Source organism: Chiloscyllium plagiosum, unplaced genomic scaffold, assembly GCF_037043375.1.
Source record: "Chiloscyllium plagiosum isolate Xiang-an unplaced genomic scaffold, Cpla_swu_hap1 HiC_scaffold_8, whole genome shotgun sequence".
Classification (NCBI taxonomy): domain Eukaryota; kingdom Metazoa; phylum Chordata; class Chondrichthyes; order Orectolobiformes; family Hemiscylliidae; genus Chiloscyllium; species Chiloscyllium plagiosum.
Genome location: NW_028270146.1, coordinates 88,974,512 through 88,994,939, shown reverse-complemented (window position 1 = coordinate 88,994,939; position 20,428 = coordinate 88,974,512). Strand labels below are relative to the sequence as shown.

Genomic DNA, 20,428 nt, shown 5'->3' with positions numbered 1-20,428 from the left:
CCTGTATTCCTGATGAAGGGCTTTTGCCCGAAACGTCGATTTTACTGTTCCTCGGATGCTGCCTGAACTGCTGTGCTTTTCCAGGACCACTCTAATCTAGACTCTGGTTTCCAGCATCTGCAGTCATTGTTTTTACCTGAAGAAATATGGGTCTATGATGGGAGATTTCTGGAAATCCAACTTTTAACATTTCAAATGCATTTAAGCCTGATGTTTGGTCTCATTATTTGTGATACAAACAAAAGTCAGGAGTCGAATTGTGTGGTTTGAATGATTTGGAATATGGGTAGCACCCATTATTTAGCAAGACAAACTCAGCTCTCAGCCTTCATTAAATTACAAAACAGATGAAAATTCTCAGAATTGGGCAATCAATTTTTGAAATCCACACATATATGTCAAATCGAACTAACATACCGTAAGTGAAATAACGTTTCAGAACTCTTTTGAAAAGCGTTATTCAACCCAGACTTCTACAATTAAAATAAGGTAAAAGTAAAGTCACCATAGCCTTACCAAATAGCAGTGCTGCTCTCTGATTATAGAGACATGATTGGTGGTGATTTAACCAGAGGGTCACCATACCTCAGGCAAGGGCAGAGATTGAGGAGCTGAGCCCTTCATTGGCAAACTAGCTACCAGCCAACTGAGCTCACCAACCTCCAATTACAGTCTATTTCATTGCTGTTTAAGAGATTGTGCTATGCACAAATTAGAATCAGGGGCAACACGGCTGACAAGTGATGACACTTCCAAAAGCTAATTAATTCCTTTGTAACAGAGTTTGTCAAATGCTCCACATAAAACACAAACAACATTCTAACTTAAACTTCTCCCACAACAACTTAGTTTAGTCCTTTAATTGTTTTTTTCTAATTTTTTCCTCAATACTATAACTAACGACAAAGTACCTTCTACATTAAAAGGCCCTTGTGGCAAATAGAATTGAATGCTGGAATATGGGATACCATTCACTTTGAACCCAAGGAAAATAGATCAGATTCTCTAAACAAGGGTGAAACAGACTCGCTGTAATCTTATCATATTTATCCCCAAGATGAGTTTCCTAATTCCTCCCGTCTCAGCTCATCAGCAATTGAACACCTCATTCATGTTATCTCTGGGCTTGACTTACCAATGCTTTTTTTAGTTGGCCTTTGGTCTTCCAACAACTTGAGCTCATCCAAATGGCTGCTGTTGTGCCCCAATGCTCATCCAGCCCTGCATCTCCAATATTTCTGTACTCTTCCAGTTCTGGTCTCTTGCCCATTCGACTTTCACTTATACTACTGCAGGCAGTAGGACTGTGTATGCCAAGGTCCCAAGCTTTGGAATTGTCTCACTAATCCTCTTTGCTTCTTGCTTTTTTTGAAAGCTCTTAGATTATTTTTGACCAATACTTTGTTCTCCATGTATTGTTTGATTTCCAATTATCACTTTATATCTTACTACATTAAAAGGCAAGTTGTTGCTGCAAATGCTAAGAAATTAGGAATTATGGAGTAGAAGACTCAAACTTCAAAAAAATTACTAAAAGTGAAGATATATGAAGAAAAAAACCTACAGAATTTTGTTTTGTCTTAATGGAACTGGAACGACATAGTTACATCAAACTCTATTCAACTACATTTAAAGCGCCATATTCAGTTTTGGGCATTGTACCTCCAGATGCACATATTGGCCTATGGGACATAGTGCAGATTCACAAGAATTACAGCAGGACTAAGGGTATTGAAGGTGGTCTGGACAAGACTTAATTTTCTACATTCCAGTAAACATAAGGACTGATCTAATAGAGGTGTTTAAAATGATTCAAAAGGATTTAATTGGGTGAAGACAGGAAAAATACTTCCTCTGATGACAAAACCCAATCAAGGGGATAGAATCACAAAATTATATGGTACTAGATATAAATGTTCTCACTAGGTAACTGCAGTAGTTACAAAAACCAAAATCATTAACCCTAAGGTTATCTTCTTGCAGGGAAACTGTACTGAACAGGGATAAGAATATTTTCAGATTAGACAAATTCCAATGCACTGCACAAAGAAATATTCTCACAATGCCCAATGTCATGTACTGTTCATCTATTGTAATATGACATTTACATTAGCTTCAGTGATGCAAGAACACGTCATGAGTAACATCATATTGAATAAATTAAACTTTTATTATAGGCCCTGATACATACACAACCACAGGCACTTGCATGTCTGGGTTCAATTTTAGTAATTCAGATGTGACCTAACATGCTTCCCTCCTATGTCATGCTGCAAGAAGTCAGCTCAGTATGAACAAACCTGAGACTGTTGCAAAGATGTGGAGCCTGAGAGGAGGCCACATGCTATAACAGCTTACGTTCCACGAACATGTCTCATAAAAGTTATACTAACCATGAGACCATATACGTAGGAGCAGAAATAGGCCATTCAGCGCATCAATACTGTACTGCCATTCAAAGACTTCATGGCTGATCTGATAATCCTCAACTCAAATTTTCTGCCTTTTCCTCAAAATCCTTACAGATCAAAATTCTGTCTATCCATTCCAGCCTGTAACATACTTAACAATCCAGCCTCTCCAGCCCTCTGTGGTAAAGAATGTTTCAGATTCCTATTCTAAAGAAGAACTTCCTCCTCATCTATCTTAAATAGGTAGCCCATTTTTTCTGAAGTGGCACTGTTCGAAAGAATGCATTCTCAACCTATTTCTGGTTTCAGTTGCAGCATGGAGACATTCAAATTGGTGTAAAGTGGTTTGTGTTGGCATCAATTGTTCTTTTCGAGCTTGCATTAAGTGCAGAAAAGATCTAACCTTAATTCACTTCAACCCTTTGCAATACAAGCCAACAATTCAAGTGTTTATGTTGTATTTCTGCTTTTTTTTATTCTAGTTTTCATACATAAGATAGTGCCGGAGAAAGGTGACTTTGTACACTTTCCATTATACTCCTGTACTGGAGTATACGCGACAATAAAACCCAATTCTAATTCAATTCTGCCACCAAACTTAAACAAATGTATGCTGAACTGTTTTTTATATCTCCAAGCAATAAGTATAATGCTGCATTTGAAGTGCTTATGCACATTAAAAGTGCAAGAGTAGTATAGGCAGAATAAGCAGATACAAATATAGTTACAAAAAGTGCACCAACCACCCTCCCTTCGCAAAACAGAGGTGCATTGTAAAGTGGTCTATGTAGAACAAACACTTCAGTTCAATATGATAATGAGGTCACGTACAAATGTAATGGGTATACATTTTCCCATCAGCGATGCTACATGGTATTCAGTATGCTTTGTAATAAACTACAATTACTCAGTATAATTTGGCAGGATGCACTTAGAACCAGTAGAGTCTATTGAATCAGTACTTGTGATCCATAAAAGCAGCCTCATGCAACATTTATTTTTAAAGTGAAAATTGTATAAGCCTATTCCATAAAAATTGCAGAATATTCTGCATAACTAAAAGTTTCTGAATTAAATTAAAAAGATAAAGAAAATTATCAGAGAGTTAAAAAGTTAAGATTTGGCTCACTCACTAAAGTATACAGCAATGCAAAACAACAAAACACAAATGACACCACACCCGCCAAGCAAAGTGATCAAATTCTTTTGACAAAATTATAACAATCCTAAAAGTAAAAGAATAAAATAGCAAGATCTTAAGTCTTTGCCAGTAGTGGTGGTTGAGGCCACTTGGAGATCAAAAAAGCAAAAACTTTTAATATTAAGTGTATCTTTTGTCTAATGGGTCATTTCAAGCCAAACAGATATTTGTATTTAATCCAGTAAAATTATGTTGGAAATTAAATGCATTGCCTCATACATACAATATCAAGGGAAAGGTGAAGCCTACACTAGTTCACAAAAAAAATGAAAACTCCAAAAATAGAAAATTCAGTCATTTGCTAAATGCTTATTTTTTAGACTTGGTTGTGAATACTTTTCATTACTGTTGATAAGACAATTGAAAATTAGCTGGAGCCAACTAGGATAGAATGCTTGAAAGAAACATCCAAAAATAAGAGCAAAGTTGAGTGCTGTTTCGCAGTGGGAAACTCGCAGCTCATTCGACAATAGGTTACTTTACAAAACAAAGTAATTCAAAACCAAAACCAATCAGGATTCAAATTTTAATGAGGCATTTGCAGAACTCATCTAAGTAGGTTTTCCATGGCTTTAATTCCAGGAGAGAAAAGTGAAAAACCACCACGTTTATACCACAGAGTCAGAGATATATAGCACATAAACAGACCCTTCCGTCCAACTCCAGACATTCTAAATAAATCTAGTTCCATTTGCCAGCATTTGGCCCATATCCCTCTAAACCCTTACTTTTCATATACCCATCCAGAGGCATTTTAAATGTCGTAATTGTACCAGCCTCCACGACTTCCTCTGACAGCCCATTCCACTTAAGGTTTTGTAACAAAAGGTGACATCTCAGCTCAGACAATGCTAGAGAAGGGATGACTTACAAGAAGTTCTGGGATGCACTGTCTGAGCCAAGATGTCACCTTTTGTTATAAAACCTTAAGCTATCTCGAAAAGGTGACTTAAAGGTCGTTCTGGGATTTACATATTAATGAACTGAAACCTGCAATAGATTCTAAAAGATGAAAGACTTAACAACAATCCAGGTTTGTTCAATATATCATTTCAGTTGCATGTCACAGCAATCTTTTGTTATAAATTCTGTCTCTTATGGTCTTGTGCTCCACAGCTACCTGAAGGAGGAACAGTAGTCCAAAAGCTAGTGCTTCCAAATAAACCTGTTGGACCACAACCTAGGGTGGTGTGATTTTTAACTTTGTCCACCCCTGTCCAACATCAGCTTCTCCACATCATTCTAAAAATGCCCATTTATTCCAACTTTGTCTCCTATTAATTAACCAATCCTCTATCAACACTAATGTACTATCCCCAATACCATGGGCTCCTAAAATTATTAAGTAGCCTAACCTACACATATCGAATGCCTTTTGAAAACCTAAATATCTATTGGTTCCCCTTTATTTATCCTGCTTGCTACTTCAGAGAATTATCATCAAGCATCTTTTTCCTTTCGTGAAACCATGCTGATTCTGCTTGCTTACGCCGTGCATTTTTAAATGCTTTACTATTATATTCTTTACAATAGATTCTAGCATTTTCCCCAATAACAGATGATTAAGTTAACTGGCCTATAGTAACTTTTTTTGTTTTAACACTTTAAATTCACATACAACAAATATTTAGCCACCATTTCAGTATGTCATGCCCGGTTTAGCGAGCGCTAGCCATATAAATGGTGATGGAACACATAATTAGTTGTGTCAGCATCCCAGATTAAAAAGAGGAAAAGCTGAAGGCTGATTATTTATTGAGCTACCACCTAGGAACCAATGAACAAAACTTAACAATACAGTAATCATTTAAAATCACAGATTGGACTCAAAGAAACCCAACAAATTCTGAATATACAAGTTCCTTTTTTTAAAAAAATTGTACCAGGATATATTGTACTGAAAAGTAAATGTTTCAGTAATTTGAAAATATATACCTCAACAATATCAAGGACAGTTTAACTTTACAACAGTACTTTATTGGCATTAAAATGGTAAATCAGTATGTATATGCCTGCCTTCTTCCATGTACCCTTCCAATGTTGAGTCTTCTACTCTGAAAACTCAATCCTTTCCATGGCTTGTAAATAGATAGATTTTTTTTCCCCTGTCAGCATACAGCAAGACTCCAGAGACACTGACTGATTAATCTTACCTGCACTTTTTGATGATACCTACTTCTACAGAACTTGTTCCTGCAAATAAATTCAACAATGCAAAAAGAACACTTCAGAGAAATATTTGAGCTGCTTAGATAGGTTATCAGCATTTCTAGAAGAAAAGCCATTCTGCTTCTGGTAACCAACATCGCCTACAATGTAGTTTTAAAGGTAAGGAGGTTTAAGAATAGGTGGTGTTAAATTTGGTTCCACAACTCTGTCCCCATCTGGGAGCTACAAATCTTCTTGAAATTCACTTCCTATCCATATCTTGTTCAATGGATTTCACCCTTATCATCATTTGAACATTTGCCCATTATGGCAACTCAAGAGTTATCATTTCATCTTCCTTCCTATTTGCTACAATTTAATATTTTCTCTTATGGACAAAGGCCCCTATATTTGGAGAGGAAGAATGACCAGAAACGTGCAATGAACAGTGACAAACCACAGCCTACTATACTGAACCAGAAACTCTGCAATAGCAGGATTTTAAAAACAATGAATTACCAGGTTGTAATTCTAGAGATCAGTCACATGTTGTAATAGCCAGCTTCAGCTTATCATGAACCTCCCACTATATCTCTCATTTTCCTTTTTGTCTTCCTTTTAAAAGCTCTTGTTTACTTCAGCAATCAAAGTGGTATCCCACAGGCATGCTCCATTCTCTGTCTACCTACAGAGCTGGATTTTATTCATGCCCCCTTTTCGTATGAAACTACCTTGTGAACATACTACTTGGGTTGAAGCATTTGTGCTTTGTTAGTTTCTAAAATCATTACATACAATTATTCTGAAGAACTTAAATGGTCTTCTCAAAATTGGTGCTCAAGCCTTCAACAGTGTTGCACAACTCATGGAGCATGTTGTATGGCACAAAGACACAATTATTGAGCGATTCAATACTACACAAATGTCAGACAGCAGGAGATTAACAAGAACCCCATTCGCTTTCATCTGTCTCCATCCCACCTACCTACAAACTCTAATTCATTCTTTTGCTCTTTTACAATATTGTGTGTCACTAGACTATTAGTTGGTAATACAAGTCAGAAACCCACTGCTTAGCTTTATTTTCCTTGTGGTTCAAATGCAGTGACATCTGGCAAAAATGGGAGCATTGCAGTAGCAAAACATTAAAATCAGAAAGAGGTGGAAATTCATCAACAACTTCTTACTTTGCTATGAACATTCAAAGTCTCAGTCTCCAAAACTGAATATACAGGCTCAAAAAGACCTGGTCAATTAATGCATTTAATAGCCAGGTGGCCGACGCTGATTGGCTTCAGCAGGACCAAAAATTTGTCAACAAAAGAAAATTAAGAAGAGGGGAAGCACAGTATATAAAGTAATGGAAAAGGATTCCCTTGGTGCAGTGGTAGAAACCTCACAAAGCCAGGAGGCCTGGATTCAAATCCCACCTATCCCAGGAGGTATGTAATAACATCTCTGAACTGATGAGAAAATATCTGAAAGGATTAATGTTGGAGACAGAATTAAGCTCCACCTAATGGGACTGTGAGATGAGGACTTGGGTGGCAAAACTTACAGGTCTTTTAGGGTGAAGACCTATATCTCCCAAAAGCTTTTGTAATAATTTTTACTCAATTGCCATCATTCAATAAGTTTCATTTTGTTTTAAGAGCCTCTCTCATTAAGTTTCCTTCACCACTATAAGCCCTTAGTCCCAGTCAAGAAACAGAACTGTGACAAACTACCCCAACAATTTGGCATCACAATTCATACAACAGGAAAGAATACCTTGAAAATTATTCTTTAAAAAAGGCTTATTTTATCACAATCCAGGTTCTACAAGTTTAAAAGGGGGCTAAACCAGCACAAAATGGATTTAGATTTTTAAAAACTCAAAAGGTTATAAATCCAAAACCACAGTTGAAATACACAGCTAGTCTATCTGAAAAAGGAAAGATTGGCTAGCAATTTGGGTAGAGATCTCTCATCTGAACACCAATCTTTCATCCCTTTGTAGAATGTTCATAAAATTATGTGGCGCATCCAGCATTTCTAATTTATAAAAATCAGCAATTGTTCTGTAAATGGGAGGAATGGAATTCATTAGCTATCCCTCTCCAAGAATAGGGAACACCCAGGAAAATGTTGCAATTCAAAAGACAAGTTACTGAAATTTGCCCTCAGGAATTTGAAAGTTGTTTGAAAGAGCAAATGCTCATAACCAACTCTGCTTCTTCATGTTACAATTTTCTTGCACACCCAGACAGCTTTAATTCCAGTGCAGCACATTACTGAACACAACCCTAGACAGGATATCAGATTAAACTCATTTCTACTTGGATACACCTCCATCACAATGCTAGTTATGATTATGCTGTCAGTTTGTGTTAATCATAAATAAGCATGCCATGGGAAACTGAAATATCACACCAGGACAAAAAGAACATAGAGATTCAAGCACCAAAAGTTCCAGTTTCATTCAATTGGTCACTGTCATCAGAAGGTTAAAGACTCACTCAAATGCAGAATGTTACCTGACATTTCAAATCAGGAATGTCTCACTTTTCAGTTAAGCCTTTAAACCAAGGCTTGTCATTCTTTACAGTAATCCTGGGGATTAAAATACCAGATGATATTATTAACAAGAGCAACACGTTCTTCTAATGTCCAGCCAATATCTTCCCTCAAACATCATTTACCGCTTATGCGAACTTATTATGGAAAAGAGTAGTCTGATATGTACATAATGGCTATTGGGACCTTGTGCCCAATGGTAGTAATCCTATCTCTGGGCAGCAGGTATGGGTTTAAGTCCCACCTGCTACAGGCGAGTCCATAACATGTTCAAGGAGGGTTTTCTTTTGTTTTCAACAAAAGTGTCAAGCGAAATGCAAATCGATCAGTCGAGAAATACTTGGAACTATTCAGTAAATTTAAAAGATGCTATGTAAAATTAGTCTTTCTTATAGCTAATGGACACTCCAATCTCAGTTGATTTAGCGACTGCTGAATACGGACACCATGTAACAAAGTGTGCAAGTTTTCAAATAAGTGACATTGATTTCTAAATCTCAAAACTGGCAGGAAACGTTCGGTAGGGGAAATATGTTAACTGCCTGGTCAAACTCAAAATCCAAAAATGTTGCCATAACATTAGAAGAACTTTTTCAACTTTGTTTCTTTTGGGGCAGGGAGGCAAGATTTTTATTTTAAAAAAAAACAATTGCACTTTATGCCACAACATTCATAGCTGTTCAATCACCTAATAATATTAACATGCAGCTACTTGTTATGTGGGCACAATAGTATTCTACAATGATACACATTGTTTTTGCAAATTGATCCCAGATCAAGCTTCTGACCAACACAAAGTAATTGTTGCAACCTTGAAATCCAGCTATGAAAAGGAAAAGGAGGAAAAGGTGGGGGAAAACAAACTGCATAAAATGCCCAGTGCAGCGCATTATTCAAAAAATCTTGCATCACCAGTATTACATCATCATCAATACCAGTGCATTAGTCAGGGGTAAATATAGGGTAGGGTAATGGGTCTGGATGGGCCACTCTTTGGAGAGTCAGTGTGGACTTATTGGACCAAATGGCCTGTTTCCACACTGTAGGGAATCTAATCTAGTCATATGACTCATGCAAGATGTCATGGCAAAATTGTTACAAGTACCATGAACACGGGAAACACATTCATTACAACATTTCACAGAAAAATGATAGATATTCAAATTCAGTTGTCTCCTATAGTCAATATCAAAAGGTTTAACGAAAGGTTTTAACTTCTTGCTTCCACTTTTTGTTACTTGTAAAATTTTAAAGTTAGTAGTCAATACTTCTACTTCCATCATGTGTACCAACAAACAAAAAAAGGATTTTAAAAAGCTTAGTCCTCTCCAAACCAAATAACCCTCGTTATAAAAGTAAAAGGCTGCACATTCTAGTTACTAAGCCATGTTAGATCTGTTCAGTTCATCAATCTCACTTACAAGTAGCAAAGGTGACAAGCATAAGCATCCTCACCCTAGAAAAATAGGAAACCACTTACAAAACTAGTTAGAGTCAGAGAGATATACTGTACAACACAGAAACAGACCCTTCGGTCCAACTTATCCATGCCAGCCAGATTCGTCCATGCCAACCAGATAATAGTATTATTAATTACACAAAATAGGGGAAAAACTCAGCAGTTCCTTCCAACATGCTTTGCATTTATTATAGTTCTGTATTATTTATTTACACCATAGTAAAGCACTTAGTTTGTTCTTCTCAACACTAAATTAATTATAAAATTGGTGGTGTCTGTTATCAGTGTCACGTGTATAGAGCAGGGTATGCAGGCATACGCAGTAAGATTTGATTTGAGCTTTCCTCTAAACAGTATTGCCTGTCAAAACTCACTCTAAGCTCATAAGAATAGCCACTTAGACCATCTTTGAAGGTAAAGACTTGGCATTTCTATAGTTCCATTCATAGTGTCGCAGAGTCAGAGATGTACTGCATGGAAACGGACCCTTCAGTCTAGCCCGTCCATGTCGACCAGCTATCCCAACCCAATCTAGTCCCACCTGCCAGCACATGGCCCATATCCCTCCAAACCTTTCCTATTCATATACCCATCCAAATGCCTCTTAAATGTTGCAATTGTACCAACCTTCACCACTTCCTCCGGCAGCTCATTCCATACACGCACCAACCTCTGCATGAAAAAGTTGCCCCTTGGGTCTCTTTTATATCTTTCCCCTCTCACCCTAAACCTATGCCCTCTAGTTCTGGACTCCCCGACCCCAGGGAAATGACTTTGTCTATTTACCGTATCCATGCCCCCCATAATTTTGTAAACCTCTGTAAGGTCACCCCTCAGCCTCCGACGCTCCAGGGAAAACAGCCCCAGCCTGTTCAGCCTCTCCCTGTAGCTCAGATCCTCCAACCCTGGCAACATCCTTGTAAATCTTTTCTGAACCCTTTCAAGTTTCACAACATCTTTCCGATAGGAAGGACACCAGAATTGCACGCAATATTCAAACAGTGGCCTGACCAATGTCCTGTACAGCCACAATGACCTCCCAACTCCTGTACTCAATACTCTGACCAATAAAAGAAAGCATACCAAAAGCCGCCTTCACTATCCTATCTACCTGCGACTCCACTTTCAAGGAGCTATGAACCTGCACTCCAAGGTCTCTTTGTTCAGCAACACTCCCTAGGACCTTACCATTAAGTGTATACGTCCTGCGAAGATTTGCTTTCCCAAAATGCAGCACCTCGCATTTATCCGAATTAAACTCCATCTGGTCAAGATCCTGTTGTAATCGGAGGTAACCCTCTTCACTGTCCACTAAACCTCCACTTTTGGTGTCATCTGCAAACTTACTGACTGTACCTCTTATGCTTGCATCCAAATCATTTATGTAAATGACAAAAAGTAGAGGACCCAGCACTGATCCTTGCGGCACTCCATTGGTCACAGGCCTCCAGTCTGAAAAACAACCTTCCACCACTACCCTCTGTCTTCTACCTTTGAGCCAGTTCTGTATCCAAATGGCTAGTTCTCCCTCTATTCCGTGAGATCTAACCTTGCTAATCAGTCTCCCATGGGGAACCTTGTCGAACGCCTTACTGAAGTCCATATAGATCACATATACCGTCCTGCCCTCATCAATCCTCTTTGTTACTTCTTCAAAAAACTGTACCAAGTGTTTATATTTGATACCAACTACACAGCAGCACTATCACCTGACTCCACCTCTGCCTCAGTTCAGCTGGTGGAGAATCAATTATCTTTGTTGTCTCTCGACTTAACTTTAACACACTCCCAACTGGCCTCCCACATTCTTCCCTCCATTACCTGAGGTCATCCAAAATTCTGCCGAGTCTTTGTTTGCACCAAGTCACATGAACTCAAAACATGGCTGCTCATTGACACAAGGTTACTATTTAAGCTATACCTCAATTTTAAAATCCTAATTCTAGTTTTCAGATCCTTACATAACTTCACCTCTCATCAACTTGAATTTCCTCCAATCTCACAGCAATCCAATAATCTAATTCTCTTTCCACTTTTCAGACTCTTTAAAACCCTTATTTTAAAGAGGTGAGGTCTGCAGCTGCTGGAGATCAGAGTTGAGGGTGTGTTGCTGGAAAAACACAGCAAGTCAGGCAGCATCCGAGGCGTGGGAAACTCGATATTTTGGGCCGGAGCCCTTCTTCAGGAATAATGAAGGGCTTCGGCCCGAAACGTCGATTTTCCTGCTCCTTGGATGCTGCCTGACCTGCTGTGCTTTTCCAACAATGCACTCTCAACTTAAAACCCTTATTAAACCAAGCTTTTATGCATTGCTGTAAGATTGCTTTATGTAAACTTACAATGTTCCTGTGGAGTGTGCTGGGATGTTTTATTACAAAAGAGAGCAGTAAGTAAGAGTTATTGCTGTTGTGAAGATACTGCTGCAGTGCTGTGAGTTGGGGAGCTTCAAGATTTTGACCAAGTAGAAAGAGAGAATTTGAGACATCTGACTATGTCAGGAAAGAGATTTGGAGTCAGACTTAGCAGCTAATGGTCATCTTGAACACCTTCTACCCTTGTTCTTCGGATTGAAGATCACCAATGAGAGATGCTGCCTAACTTCCAATTGCTCATAGATAACATGTACTGCAGAAGGGGCATAGTGGCAGTCATGTAGAAAACCTTCTCCTAAATGTTATCAATTTTCAAATGTTGCCACTGCTGCTCAGCACTCCCACAGGCAAATGGAGTGTGTTCCATCACACTCCCAACATTTAAGTATCATGATAGTAAAAATTATTTATGAGTCCCAAGGTGATCCATTCAATATAAAATTCAGAGTCTCTAGCATGCTGTTGGCAGTACAAGAATAAGTTACTAATAACAACCAGAGACGTGAGCATTCTACCAAAAACTAATAAGCTGTCATCTCTTAAATTAGTGCAAAACCAGGAAATTCATTGCAACCGACAAAAATCACTAAAATATATGGTGAATTTTGAACATTTTTATGTTCTGGCAAACTATTGACAATGTAACAAAGCACATACCTAATCATATTTATATCAACATAATTCGCCCAAGAAGCATATTTGCTATGAGGGTGTGTTGCTGGAAAAGCACAACAGGTCAGGCAGCATCCGAGGAGCAGGAAACTCAATATTTCAGGCCGGAGCCCTTCTTCAGGAATAATGAAGGGCTTTGGCCTGAAACGTCGATTTTCCTGCTCCTCGGATGCTGCCTGACCTGCTGTGCTTTTCCAGCAACACGCTCTCAACTTAAAACCCTTATTAAACCAAGTTTTTGTGCATTGCCGTAAGACTGCATATTTGCACCAATAGCACTTAATACCTGTTGCTATTAAAAAATCCCATTTCTGATTATTAGGCAGCATTAAGATTTCCCAATACACATACACTCAGTGTCACACAGTATGGAAGCAGACCCTTTGGTACAACTCGTCCGTGTCAACCAGGTATCGTAAACTGACCTCATCCCATCTGCCTGCATTTAGCCCAAATCTTTCTCTAAAACGTTCCCATTCACGTACCTGTCTAAACATCTTTTAGATCTAACTGGACACGCCTCTACTACTTCCTCTGGCAGATCATTCCATACACACACCATCCTTTGCATGAAAAAATTGTCCCTCGGGTTCCTTTTAAATTTTTCCCCTCTCACCTTAACCCTATGGCTTCTAGTTTTGGACTCCCCCACTCTGGGAAAGAGACTTGGCTATTCACCTTATCTATGTCCCTCATGATTTTTATAAACCTCTATAAAGGTCACCTGTCAGCCTCAAAAGCTCTGGAGAAACAAATCCCAGCCTATTCAGTCTCCTCTTATAACTCAAACTCTCCAGTCCCAGCAACATCCTGGTCAATTTTTTCAGTGCCCTTTCTAGTTTAAGAACATCCTTCTTATAAGCAGGGCAACAAGAATTGTACAGAGTATTCTAAAAGTGACAACACCAATGACTTGTACAGCTGCAACAATGTCTCAACACCTACAATCAATGCTCTGCCCAATGAAGGCAAACGTACTAACTGCCTTCTTCACCATCTACCTACAATACCACTTTCAAGGAACTATGAATGTGCTCCCTAAGGTTCTTTGTTTGGAAACACTCCCCATGAACTTAACATTAGGTGTATAAGCCCTGTCCTGATTTGCCTTACCAAAATGCAATATCTCACATTTATCTAAATTAAATGCCATCTGCCACTTCTCGATCTATTGGCCCATCTGATCAAGATTTCATTGTATTCTGAGATAACCTTCACTGTCCACTATACCACCTATTTTTGGGTCATCCCCAAACTTACCAACCATACCCACTATGTTGATATCAATGTGGATGAGAATAATGTGGAACAACAGTGGACCTAGAATCAATCTTTTCAGCACACCGTGGTCACAGTCCTCCAAGATGAATAACAAGCCTCCACCACCACCCTGTCTTCTACCAAGCCAATTTTGTATCCAACTGGCTAGCTTCCTCTGGATCTCATGTGATCTAATCTTACTAACCAGTGTACCATACAGAACCTTGTAAAAAGCCTTGCTTAAGTCCATGTAGACAATGTCTACCTCTCTGCCTTCCTCAATCTTCTTGATAATCTCTTCAAAAAACTCAATCAAATTTGAGAGACATTATTTCCCATGCACAAAGCCATACTGACTATCCCTAATCAGTCCCCATCTTTCCAAATGCATGCAAATTCTGTCCCTCAGAATCCCCTCCGACAACTGACACCACGATCACACTCACTGATCTATAGTTCCCTGGATTTTCTTTTCTGCCTTTCTTAAACAATGGCGTATTAGCCCCCTCCAGTCTTCCAACATCTACCCATAGGACTCAGTCACCTGCAGCCTCATTATCTCGTTTCTTCTAACTTTCTAAAGAAGCATCTAACACTGTAACTGCAAACATCAGCAAGAATTACGACAAGTAAAATAAAGAATACAATTTGGACACATCAAAAGTTTGTATCGTTAAGCTTAGAATTCAGGGAATGGTGCGTATATTAACAGTAGCCCATTCAGCTCAGCCATTCAATTAGAAATAAAAGAACCTACACAATCCACGACTCCATATCTATACGTGCCATATCCCTCAATAATCCATCATAAAGAGTACCTCGGAGAAGATATTAAGCTTTTCTACACAGCAAATAAGACTGATTTGATCAGAGTGGCCTGAAGATGAAGGAATGATTAACTCACAGGCAAGGAGTTTCTGAACTGGAAAAACTACCAAGATTTGATGGAAAGAAAGCAGGTCTACAGATAAATGAAGACCAAGCTCCAACAAAAATCCATAGCTTAAAGAATAGATGGTGGTGGAAGGAGTGCAGAAAATCCAACAACTCACCCATGATGAGTGTAGATTCTGAAGTTCAGTCTAGACCAATGTGCCAAGCAACCAGAACTACAAGCCCCCAACTGAACCAACAAGATCTACAGTAAGCCACTGGATAATGTGGATAAATTTTCATACCTCGGGAGTTTCCTTTGTGTAAGGTAGACATCAGCAGATAAAGTTCACTATTGCTCAAATTGTGCCAGTCAGCCTTTAGCCTCGAGAAAGGGTACTTGAGGGACCAAGACCTCAAACTCTAAAGCAAGCTCATGGTCTACAGGACATGCCTGCCATTCTCTAAGCAAAGACACAGAATGTACAGCAGACATTTCAATTCCCGAGAAAAGCATCACCAATGATGCTTCCTCAAAATCCCGAAAATCCAATAGCAGGACAGGTGCTCCAAAATCAGTAATAAAAACAGAAATTTCTGGAAATACTCTGCAGGTCTGGCTGCATCGGTGGAGAGAAATCAGAGTAACATTTTGGGCCCAGTGACCCTTCCTCAAAACACCTCATTTAGCTCCAAAGTCCATTGTCTCTCTCAGCCTAACATCCACAGCACTGATACAATGGTTACTGTCAATCATCTGTTTTACAAAGGCCCTATCATGCAGACTTCCAAATTAGGCCCTTTACTTTGAGCTCTCTCACAGTAAGCCATTAGCAGTAGGGCAGAGAAAACAATTTCGAGAATGTCCTCAAAGCTTCCAATGAAAAATACAATATCCCTACCAATTCAGATGAATGCCTTACGCAAGACCACCCAAAGTCCACTACAGGTACCAATGAACTTGGAGCAATAAGGCTAGGTGGAGGCCAAGCACAACTGGAAGGAATGGGCAAAAACCTGAGCAAGCCACCAATTTGTCTCTTCAAACACTACGTGCCCCACCTGTGAAGGGACTGCAGATTCAGCATTGTTCTGTTTAAGAGACCATAGGACCCACAACTCCAGAGAGGAAAAAGTTGTCCTTAACAAGATGATTAACCCAGCTTAATCTTGAAATCTCTAATTATCTGGGTATCCCCTTTTAGTGTGATGAATTCGATTTTTGTGCTAGCCTGCTCACACTTCCCAATTTTCCTTCTGCTTGGCTTCTCAAGTGCAAGATTACTTTTCCTCATTCATGACCCGAAACCTTCAAGATATTTTCTGTACCTCCTATCTAATCTATTTAATATCTTTAACATCTTTTATCAGATTACCCCTATACTTTTAGACTTGGGGAAAGAAAAAGGAGGCTCAGACAAAGTAACAAAATACTATAAATATCTCAGCACTCAGAATCAGACTGTCACCCAATAGTGCATTAGACCATAGAACATAGAACAACACAGCACAGAACAGGCCCTTCGGCCCACGATGTTGTGCCGAACATTTGTCCTAGCTTAAGCACCGATCCATGTACCTATCCAATTGCCGCTTAAAGGTCACCAATGATTCTGACTCTGCCACTCCCACAGGCAGCGCATTCCATGCCCCCACCACTCTCTGGGTAAAGAACCTACCCCTGACATCCCCCCATACCTTCCACCCTTCACCTTAAATTTATGTCCCCTTGTAACACACTGTTGTACCCAGGGAATAAGTCTCTGACTGTCCACTATCTATTCCCCTGATCATATTATAAACCTCTATCAAGTCACCCCTCATCCTTCACTGTTCCAATGAGAAAAGGCCTAGCACTCTCAACCTATCCTCGTACGACCTATTCTCCATTCCAGGCAACATCCTGGTAAATCTCCTCTGCACCCTCTCCAAAGCTTCCACATCTTTCCTAAAGTGAGGCGACCAGAACTGCACACAGTACTCCAAATGTGGCCTAACCAAAGTCCTGTATAGTTGCAACATCACTTCACGACTCTTGAATTCAATCCCTCTGCCAATGAACGCTAATACACCATAGGCCTTCTTACAAGCTCTATCCACCTGAGTGGCAACTTTCAAAGATCTATGAACATAGACCCCAAGATCCCTCTGTTTCTCCACCTCACTAAGAACCCTACCGTTAACCCTGTATTCTGCATTCTTATCTGTCTTTCCAAAATGGACAACCTCACACTTGACAGGGTTGAACTCCATCTGCCACCCCTCAGCCCAGCTCTGCATCATATCTAAGACCCTTTGCAGCCGACAACAGCCCTCCTCACTATCCACAATGCCACCAATCTTCGTATCATCTGCAAATTTACTGACCACCCTTCGACTCCCTCTTCCAAGTCATTAATGAAAATTACAAAACAGCAGAGGACCCAGAACTGATCCCTCCGGAACTCCACTTGTAACTGGGCTCCAGGCTGAATATTTACCATTCACCGCCACTCTGACTTTGACCGGTTAGCCAGTTCTCTATCCAACTGGCCAAATCTCCCTCTATCCCATGCCTCGTGACTTTCCGCATAAGCCTACCATGGGGAACCTTATCAAATGCCTTACTAAAATCCATGTACACTACATCCACTGCTCTAATCTCATCCACATGCTTGGTCACCTCCTCAAAGAATTCAATAAGACTTGTAAGGCAAGACCCACCCCTCACAAATTGATACAAAAAAAAAGTGCCATCTTCTTAGTAAGCACCATTGTTCTGGAAGATTGATGGTTCCTACACATAACAATGCTCCAAGTCTAAATTAAGCAGCCATCAACATCCCATCTAAAAGGAGTTGCATCCCATAAACAGTGACACATCAAACTTCAAACACTGGTGGGTGGAGGAAGGAGAAAAAAAGAAAAATCACATCAGCATTACAGTACAAAGCTTCACAGACAAGTTAATACAATACTTAAATATTACCTCTAGGAAGAATTATACATCTCAACTGATACAATTTAGCTTTGCTAGGAGAAAGTGAAGACTGCAGATGCTAGAGATCAAAGTCGAGAGTGTGCTGCTAGAAAAGCACAGAAGGTCAGGCAGCATCCGAAGAGCGGGAGAATCAACGTTTCGGACAAAAGTCCTTCATCAGGAATCGACTGAACATCTCAATAGAAACCAAAAACAATTCCTGATGAAGGGCTTTTGCCCAAAACATAGATTCTCCTGGTCCTCTGATGCTATCTAACCTATTGTGCTTTTCAAGCACCACACTTGCGACTAAAATGGTAGCTAGCAAACAGGAATAGGTAGCGAAGGAACCCAGAGTTTTGTTGCCATGACTAGTAAAAGGGAGGGTTTTTAAATTACATTTATGGCTTTATTAAAATGGCTAGAACATGTAAATACCATATCAAGTGAAGATAGACAGTCAAAAGAAAACATTTATTGGTAGACCATGAACAAGCTTCCGAATCGAAAGCTGAGTCAGGCTGAAAACAACAACATGCTGTAATGAGGAAAACTTCTGTCAGACAAGCTTGGGATTGACAGCCTGAAGCAACCAGCTTAAAGTTAAAATTGAAGAGCTTCAAGCCTACCAAGTTGTCAAATTTGCACACTCAAACTAGAAAATAAACCAAGTCATGAATTACCCGAAAATATCTCAACAATTTCAACTTCACTTGTGAGGCCAAAATTCCTTTACTTGTCATGACTATGGGAGGCTCTGGGCAACTTTTCTTTTGCATAATAACTAATTTTATACTGAGGTGTAAAATATAAAATCCAAATGGACTGCACATTGCAACAGAAACAAAAAAACAATTCTGTTGTTAAAGAAGTACCATATAAACTCGTGTAAAAGTCAATGTAAAAGTCAACCCCTTACTTTTGTTCAAAACAATCTTGTATTTTCCATATATTACATGTAAAGGTCGACCCTACTATATCGCATTATAAACCTCTGACAAAAGGAAACTGCATGTTCCCATTAACCCACTCAAACGAAGTCGCATTCATTCATACCAGTAACTCAACTCATTGCTCTGTTTACTATATTGCATGTCTATTCAGCCCACCATTTACCAGAGCACATTTTGATTCATTCATTCATTCATTCATTCATTCAGACTGGTACTAAGTCCATTGGTACTTACCGCACTTTGCTCACTATACATCCAAAAGTTAATATTGTTAAAAAGTTAATCATTTTAACTGTGCCATTATATCCGAATAAAAGTAAAATATATTAGCTACAAATATCTTTAATTCTTTGACAAAATTGTTAATGTTGCTGAGGTTCATTATATACGAGTGTACATGGGAGGGAAGTGGAAGAATTTGACAGTAAAGTTCAAGACGCTTACACATTCAGAATTTAATAAATGTTTCATTTTAAGCATGCCATTATACCAGGCCATGACGATGTTGAACAGTGCGATCTTGTAGGATTTCAATGAATCTTTAACAGATTAAATTTTTGTACAGGGGTATGTATAAATAAAATTTACTACCAGTAAATCATTCTTGTTTCTCTTGCTTTTATCTGGTAATTACCTTTACCGTAATTCATTGCGCTCTTCTTTACTGGGATCAGTTGAGCGATGCACGAATTTCAGCCCCTCAAAACTAGTGCCCGTGTAATAGTCGACCCTATAAATTGAACCTTTAAAAATAGTCTAAAAAATTTGACGTTTACATAAGTACATACGGTAAATGGATCTGGATTTTAGCAATGATCACTTTTTTTGTTTACAAGTATTTATTCATTTAGTCCTTGGGATCAATGCAACAAATTTCTCACTTCTCAATATGTCATCCAATTAGAAAGCAGGGCTGCAAAGTCTTAACACATTGAAGAATCATCAAAATATGCTCTTGAACACAAGACACAGCAATAAAACAGAAAATAATGGAAACAGTCAGAACATTGGAAAGAGGAACAGTAAAAGTTTCAAGGCAATACTAACCTTTCCTTAAAGCCTGTCACCGTGAACACCTTCTAGTTCTAAGTGCGGATTCAGAGGAAGTACAGGGAAAGTCTGTGATAGAACATCTGAATGTGAAAGGAGGAGTGAAAAGTGAGATAGGTAAAAGAGAAATTATAGCACAAGGAAAAAGGGGGTAATAAATGACCAAATAAATAAACAGAGATAGGTTTAGAGGAAGAATAACAGCAGTACCATTATCAACATCCCTTACCCCAACAGGTAGAGAGTTGGACCAAACATAAATAAGAAGATGTAATCTTGACTCCTGAATAAATAAGAACTTTTCTTCTTATGATTGAGGCAAAAGATGAATGGAGCTGTGGATCAGAACAGCTTTGAGACGGTGAGTCAGCGTTTCAGAAGAGGAAAGATTGAGTGCATGCATGTGGCAGCTCATGCAGCACGCACAGCTCTCGAACTGGAAAAAGCAATTGTTAGAGAAATGCTGAATTTCATATAGATATCTGTAATCAAGTGGATTTGAAACATGAAGCGT

The 20,428-nt window shown here is 39.0% G+C and overlaps 1 protein-coding gene across 7 annotated transcripts in view; it reads right to left on the bottom strand.

Annotated features, from left to right (window-relative positions):
- sipa1l1 (signal-induced proliferation-associated 1 like 1) overlaps positions 1-20,428 on the bottom strand; it is a 415,651-nt gene that overhangs the window by 335,938 nt on the left and 59,285 nt on the right. The window contains exon 1 of one of the 7 annotated variants that reach the window (XM_087990086.1): positions 19,912-19,973. The exons of the other annotated variants lie outside the window; for them this stretch is intronic. The gene's annotated coding sequence lies outside the window, so the exon portion shown is untranslated. Of the gene's footprint in view, positions 1-19,911; positions 19,974-20,428 lie in introns of those variants that run through there. 7 annotated transcript variants of the gene reach the window in all.